The 7284-nt window shown below is 49.0% G+C and overlaps 1 long non-coding RNA gene across 1 annotated transcript; it reads left to right on the top strand.

The window, feature by feature from the left end:
• Positions 1-5157: 5157 nt before the first annotated feature.
• LOC309848078 lies at positions 5158-6016 on the top strand. Its single transcript, XR_014302813.1, has 2 exons — positions 5158-5360; positions 5710-6016. It is a non-coding gene; the product is annotated as an uncharacterized lncRNA (long non-coding RNA).
• The last annotated feature ends 1268 nt before the right edge of the window (positions 6017-7284 follow it).

Genomic DNA, 7284 nt, shown 5'->3' with positions numbered 1-7284 from the left:
CAGGTCCTTTCTTCCCACTCCTGCAGTGCGTGCCCAGGGAAGCAACAGACGCAGCACGATCGCCACCCACCATTTCAATGAGCGCTGCCCTCTCTCACTCTCTCCCACACACACCCCCACTCCAGGCCAGAAAGCTTTACTAACCTTTATAACATTATGAAATAAATTAGGACTTTTCAAATTTGAAAGACGAAAGCCAAAAGAACATCTGTATACAAAAGGACACGGGCCTGGGAGCAGGCAGGCGCTTTTTCACTAAGAAAATAAATAAATAAAAGGGAAGAAAATAAGGTGAAAAGGCAGCAGGCCTTTGCCCATCCCGGGATGGAGCTTTGAAAGGACAAGTGGGAAGGGGAGCAGCCTGCCGGGGTCCAGCGAAGTAGGGGAAAGGCAACAAATGTGAACACAGCCCTAAATTTCAAATTAGAGCTGCCTTTGATTGCAAATGTTTAAACTTATATTAAAGGCAAATGGCCATCAGGGGGATTGCTTCTGGAGCCGGGCTCAGCAGGAAGTAATGGGACCGGTTCCTCATTAGAATGAATAAGGGACAGAGCCGTGATGGAAACCTCAAGGATTGCGCGGCCCCGGCCGACTCGGGCCATTTTTTACGCCGCACTGACCCCTAGAGGTTCTCCCTTTCGTTCGGAACGTGCGAGGCGTCCGGCCCGCGGCTGGGGGTGGGGCGCGGGGTGGGGCGCGGGGGGGGGGGGGGGGCGCGGGGGTGGGGCGCGGGGGGGCGCGGGGGGGGGCGGGGGTTAAATAAATAAATAAAAGGGAAACGCAGCTCTACTTACTTAAAATCGAAAGGGGTGTGGAGGGCAGGGGACCAGAGGAAAACGGGATCTCACCGCCCAGTGCCACCCGTTGAAACTGCCTCAACAGAAGCCGACTCCGTCCGGGCACCGCTCCCACCCCCGGCGCCCGCAGGGAAGCTCCCCGGGGTATTAGACGGATTGGAAACAAGCGCGTGCATTTTAAAACGTGCCTCGGGGCGCCTGGGTGGGTCGGTTGGGCCTCTGCCTTGGGCTCGGGTCACGGTCTCAGGGTCCTGGGATCGAGCCCCGCCTCGGCCTCTCTGCTCAACGGGGAGCCTGCTTCCCCCTCTCCCTCTCCGCCTGCCTCTCTGCCTGCTTGTGATCTCTCTCTGTGTGTCAACTCAATAAATAATATTTTAAAAATAAATTAAAAAAAAAAAAAGAATGCCTCTGACTCCCTGCCCCACGTGGCCGCTGAGACCCTAGCCGAGCCGCCAGCCACTCCGGTCCCCGGTCCCCGCCCGTACAGCGGTGGGAAGTTGGGCTCCTGCTCTGAGGACCCAGGCGGCCCGGGAGTCCTGTCTGCACCACCAGCCTGGCTTCTTCTCGCTCTGCCTCCTTTCTCTCCGAAAGAGGAGGTGGGGTCCGGCCCTGCGATCGCCGGCGCGGTCCCGGGGATGCCTGGCGCCTCGCGGCCGCCTGCTGGGGAAACCGGGGCGCGGCGAGCTCTCCCAGCGATCTTACGCCACATACTTCCGGCAACTGAAATGTGGATGTTCCACACGCAGCCACTCGGGGATCTGCCCCCACACCGAGGAAGAAGAAATCACGCCCATGGAACAACGGGGGAGCTGCGATGCCAAGTCCGCAAGCCTGACTTTGGGGGGCGGCTGATTCTGAGGGTGCACCCCCCGGGTCGCAGTGAGGAGTCAGCCCCACTCAGGGCAGACAGGCCAAGTCGATCGGTCCCAGAGGGGCTGGGATATGGGCTCTAAAATTCAAATGAGCCACCGTTCAGGTCGGGAAATCTACACAGTGTCACAAATAGGGACAAAGGAGAAATGTAAGGGTCTTTGGAAACAACAGTTCTAAAACCACGGCTCAATCCCTCTCCGAAACACCATGTAGGACCTTTTTATCCTTGAAGCAGCTCAGACCTACCTAAGGGGCCATGCCCTTCCAGGCCATTTCTGGATTTAAAGTGGCTTTGTCTGCAGCTGACCGTCCATCGGAGCTCAGGGCTCCCTGAGGACCCGTGCCCCACAGAGGGAATGGTCACTGGGGTTAATGGGAGAAGCAGCACTGTGCCGGGTCCTCCTTCCCTGATTGTCCTGGTCCCAGCAGGTAAGAGTTCAAATGAGGCTCCCAATCAATATTTCTCTGGGCAGTAATGGTCTCACCTACAAGAGGGCTAACCCTAAGCTCCTTTCCTCAGCCGTGATGATCATTAACACCTCAAACAAAACCAGCCTCTCCGGAGCACGCACCTGGGAAGAGGCTGAATTTATTGAAAAGTGGTGAGCCTGAGAAACACAATCTCAGATAAATCTCTTTATCCCTATGAACTCTGGAAGAAGGATTTTTAAGCCTGGATCTACATGGGTGGATGTTTTTTTCGTTTTAAAAATGAGTCCCTACAGGGGTTAGGAGCAATGAGGTGGGGGAGGCATGATTTCCAGTCTAAACACTTGATGTGATACAAAAATAAAAACATGAAATGTCATTAAGCAACCCACATCCTGTGGCTAAACCAGTTGCCAGTTCCACGAAGATTAGAGTTGTGCCTTCGACACTGTCCAGGACACTATTCATCTGGCATTTCAGGCTGCCTTTTACTACTGATAATTCAGTAATTGATTGGGCAGTGATCTGATTTGACGGGTGACTTAGCTGAAATAATTGGATTGACAATTTCCACAGCTGAGGAAGTTACACACCACCTTTTGCTCATTGGGGTCTCGTGCATTTCCTTCAATAGATTCAAGAGCATCATAATCATTCACAAAATTTTCTAGCTTCCACTGTAGTTTTGACTCAGAAAGTATGCCAAGAAGCTAAGCATGAGAAATACATAAATATGTAACCGTTTACCGCATGTATCCACCTTACTGTTCACCTTACTGTTGGCAACAGTCCGTCTACGGCTTCTACTCTCCTTCACAGGGAATCCTGACACGGTCAGTCCTAACACACATAGGACCACTTGTACCTTCAAAATATATCTTTTTCCACACACACATATCTGAGTTTAAGAAAAGCATCAGAGCAAATGCTGCTACCAAGTTCTAAGGCTTCACAGTGACATCTATAATCTCTGAAAAACTGGGAGAATACAAATCTTATCAAATGACAAAAGGATGGGATTTGGACTTACTTTCCTCTCCTGTTCTGTGTGTCGGGCACCTTTCATCCAAGGGAAGGAGGCATTTCTTCTTGTCCCACGGGGCTAGAAGGTAGAAGACAGCAGAAACAAGGCAGCCAAGAAGAGGCATGAAAGCGAACGCTGCTGGCTAACGCCTTCCCCCAACTCGGCGCAAAAAGGCAACTGCTCCTTTCATGGCCTCTTGTGGCCTGGAAATGAGAGAATGCTGTTGGTTCTCAACCTCAGGAGCTTCCAAGGTGAAATTCAAAATCAGCCCCATTTGCTGAGCATAGGCATGTCCCTCCAGGTCGGAAGGGGGCAGTTTCCACGAGCAAGGGAACTTAATATAGGAGGCACATCTTGGACTCCCTGAGAGCAGCAGATCTCTGCACCATCCCTTAGAATCTTTAAAGTTGACACGGAGGACTCGCTAGGGTTCAGTCACCATGTATAGCGTCCAGAGGGTCTCAGCAACACCTTACTCTCTCAAGGATGCCTCCTGGAAATGACTGCTCTTGGAAAGTACATCCCAAAGACAGCGGAGAGGGTGGGGCGCCTCTCATTGCCCCCCCGGGGGGGGGGGTAGGGGGCAGCTGGAGGGTCAGCCAGAGGTTACGTCTTCTCAATGACCCAGTGACAACACTATTGTTCCTCCAAAGTCTACAGAAAACTAAAAATTCTATCGAAAATGTCTTCCTTTTCCTTCCAAATGTTGGGTCCATATAAAATGATTACAATAGGGCAGAAAGCCTGGTAGGGTTTTTAAGACAATTATTTGTATTATGAAAGTGCTAACTGAGTGTTATTCGATTTAGGAGGCATCACCACTGCCCCTATATCTGAGTCAGTTTAACTTCAAGGAGGACTGGCAATTGCCTGAAGGTGTGATTGTAGAAACACAGAACCATCAGTTAAATGGAGACAGTTGGTGTTAGAACTGAAAGTTGCCAAAAGCGGCAGGTGTGCCCCACAAAGGCTGTTGATCCCTTTGAAATCCTTCCAATATAGATTTGGGGTGGAAATGTAAGTTATAGCAAGGGTTGTGAAGATAACTGACTCTCCGGATGCAAATACCATGGCTTGGCATCCTCGTGCATCACAAGGCGGAAAAAGAGTTAGTGGGAAGTTAGGGTTCTTACAGCAGGCTACTGGGATTTAAATCCTGGCTCTGCTGGTCACTCACGTTATGATCTAAGTTACTTAACCTTTGTGTGCCTCCGTTTCCTCATCTGTCAATATCACTGTCCTCGAAGCTTCCCTGTGAGGGTTAACGGAGGTCGTATTCGTGGAGCGCTTACGACACCGCTTGGTACGCGGTACGGGCTGTGCAATGCTCTGTGTGTGTGTGTGTGGAATACAAACACGAAGGTGAAGAGGCCTTGTTATTTACGGGAAAAATATTCTGAGACGAACAACAATGCCTTTTCCGTCAGTCATGAGATCCTAACCGTTTTTTTTTTTGCACTGTGAACCCTTTAAGAGTCTGATAGGAGCATGTTCCTAAAGCATGACAGTAAGCTTTGGTGTACAATTTCAGCACGTTTCTGGACCCAAAGTAGTCCATAGGCTCCAGACAAGGAGTCTTACATTGAACTGAAATCAGGTATTTAGCGTGTAAAGAACCAAATTACATCCCCCTCAAATTCGTATGTTGAGTTCTAAACCCAAGTACCTCAGAACGTGGCTTATTTAAAGAGAGGGTCTTTAAAGAGATAGTTGCGTTAAAATGAGCTCTTTGGGTAGACCATCGTCTAAGCTGACTAGTATCCTTGTAAGAAGAAGAAATCTGGACTCGGACATGTCGAGAGGCGGATGAGAGAAGCCTCAGGAGAAATCAGAGCTGCCACCCTCTTGATCTTGGATTCCAGCCTCCAGAACTGTGGGAAAACAAACTGTTGCGTAAGCCGCCTGGGGTCTGGGGCACGTTCTTTCAGCAGCCCTGGCAAACCAACACACAGGGTCATAGAAGCAGCAGCGAGAACAATGGCCCAGGCCACACCTAAGAGCTTAAAGAGTTGCAAAAAAGAGGAAGGACACTTATGTCTTGACACTTTGATGTGGGGATCTTGAAAAGAAGCGAAGAGAAAACAGTTGCTGTTATGAATTCTCCGGAGACCTTGTTTCAAAATCCTACCTCTTTTGAAATTCTTCAACTGTCACGATGTGAGACGGAAAGAGAGTGTCCAAACGAGCCAGCAATAAATACAAAGCTTTCAGATCCAGATGGATTTAATTATGTGGTGAGAGAGAAAGACTTGGGGGCAAGTGCATACAAGCTCGGATGATGTAGATGTCGGTGTTGGGGGTGGGGCGGGGAATGGGGGGGGTTGTTGGGGGGAGGTGGCGGGGGCGTGGCGGGGGGCGGGGAGGAGGCTGTGGCTGTCCTGTGTCAAACACACCAGACCGCTTTGGCCAGAGAGCTGAGATGGTATCTCCCACGATACTTATGCTGTCGCCATTCATAATTGAGGGTAATGGCAAGGCCGTGTCTGCAGGCAGATAGGACATGAATGTTAACACCGAATGATGGTTCTAGGAAAATAATAGCCCCATTCTGTGAGCCAACCCTGCCTGTTTTTAACTCTCCAGGTCCTGAAGTGCAGGTCTGCACGCTGTGGGAATGACCGACGGCGGAGGGAAAGCAGCCTCATCGTGGAAACATTTCCCTCTGATCTAGCCCGGGCTAGGATTACACAGCAGCCCTGGGAAAGAACCAGGACGAGATTCTGAGAGAGCCTGACGAATGCAGCCTCCAAAGAGTTGTTTTAGAAACTCAGCACTGACTTTCAGCACCTGCTTCCTGAAGCGCATTTCATTTAAGTATTTCGTGGACATTGATGAATGCGCTGGCACGGCCCATCTAAAATTTTCTTGAATAAAAACAATTCAGAGACTGGCTTGCATACATTTTTTATGCTATTTTTAGAAAGAATGTAGCACTCGGGAAATATACGAAATTGATGACTTGTTCCCAAGAGTACAGAAAGTTTCCCATTTACCCTGCCTGGGTCATTACCTCAGCATGGCCCATCTGAACCTGAGCTATCTTGACAGCCGGTAAAAAATGAAGGTAATGAGGCTGCCTCTCCAACCAAAGGCTAGGGAAAGTGAAGCATTAGAGAAATAAAGCATGCCACTTCAGCGAAGATGCGAAATGCTGAAGAAGCAATATTTGCTAAAATATCTAAATGTGGTTTCTTTCAACATGGGACGAGTGTGCGCATTTCCTTTTGGACTTTGACATAAGCCCTTCCTTTACATTTTTCTTTAGCATTCCATTGTAAAACATATGCATTTTTATTACAAGATGTATTTTCTTACTTCCTTGTTCTTCTCTCATTCCCAGACCCTCTGCTCCCCTCGGACTCCCCACTGTCACTTAGTAGAATTCCTGTTCTTTCTTTCACTTCTGGGGTCTTCACAAGGATATTGCCAGAAAGGTTGTTCTCTCATTTTCACACAATACATTCCTTTGTAGAATCATGGTGGTCCCTCATGCTGTTCTTCCTGTGAATGTTCTTTTTTGCCCCCACAGCCAGAGTGGACAGGTGTGGAAGATGTCCTGCATGTTCCCTGGCCCTAGGCTCTGCCCTGGATCTGGTGTCCACCAGCTGAGGGGTCTTCCTGAAGGTCCCCAGGACTCCTTCTTCTCATCTGCAAAATGGGGATAGTAACCCTTCTCTTGTGAAGGTATGGTGAGTCTGGAATGTAAGGAGGTGTATGTCTGGCATTCTTTATTATGTCATGAGATAGCTCTGGAAGTTCTGCTATGAACATAGGAGTAAGAACTGCTATGCTTTTTCCATGGAAATAAAAATGGGCTGTAATAGGAAACAAAGGATCTATCCTGAAAGTGTTTGATCTGTGTTACTTCTCTCCACATTAATAGAAAGTTTAAGGCAGGGAGGGCCAGTCATTGCAGAGCTCAAACCCTTTTCTAGTGTGGCGCCTTAATTAATATGATCACAGGAGTGACCCTGGGCTTATGCCCCATGGATCCTTTCCCCTTGTCATCTGTATATTTACACACAGTTTATAAAGTAGCTAGATCATTTGAAAGCGCATCACTGGGTCAAACCATTGGCTATTTACTAAGGTCACTAATCCAGTAGCCAATTTTCTCTTCTTTAACATCACCATAGAAGACCAAGTCAGATGCCAGCA

Source organism: Mustela nivalis (genome assembly GCF_964662115.1).
Source record: "Mustela nivalis genome assembly, chromosome: 14".
Lineage (NCBI taxonomy): Eukaryota > Metazoa > Chordata > Mammalia > Carnivora > Mustelidae > Mustela > Mustela nivalis.
The sequence above is the reverse complement of the archived record's forward strand: the minus strand, read 5'-3'. Positions and strand labels throughout refer to the sequence as shown.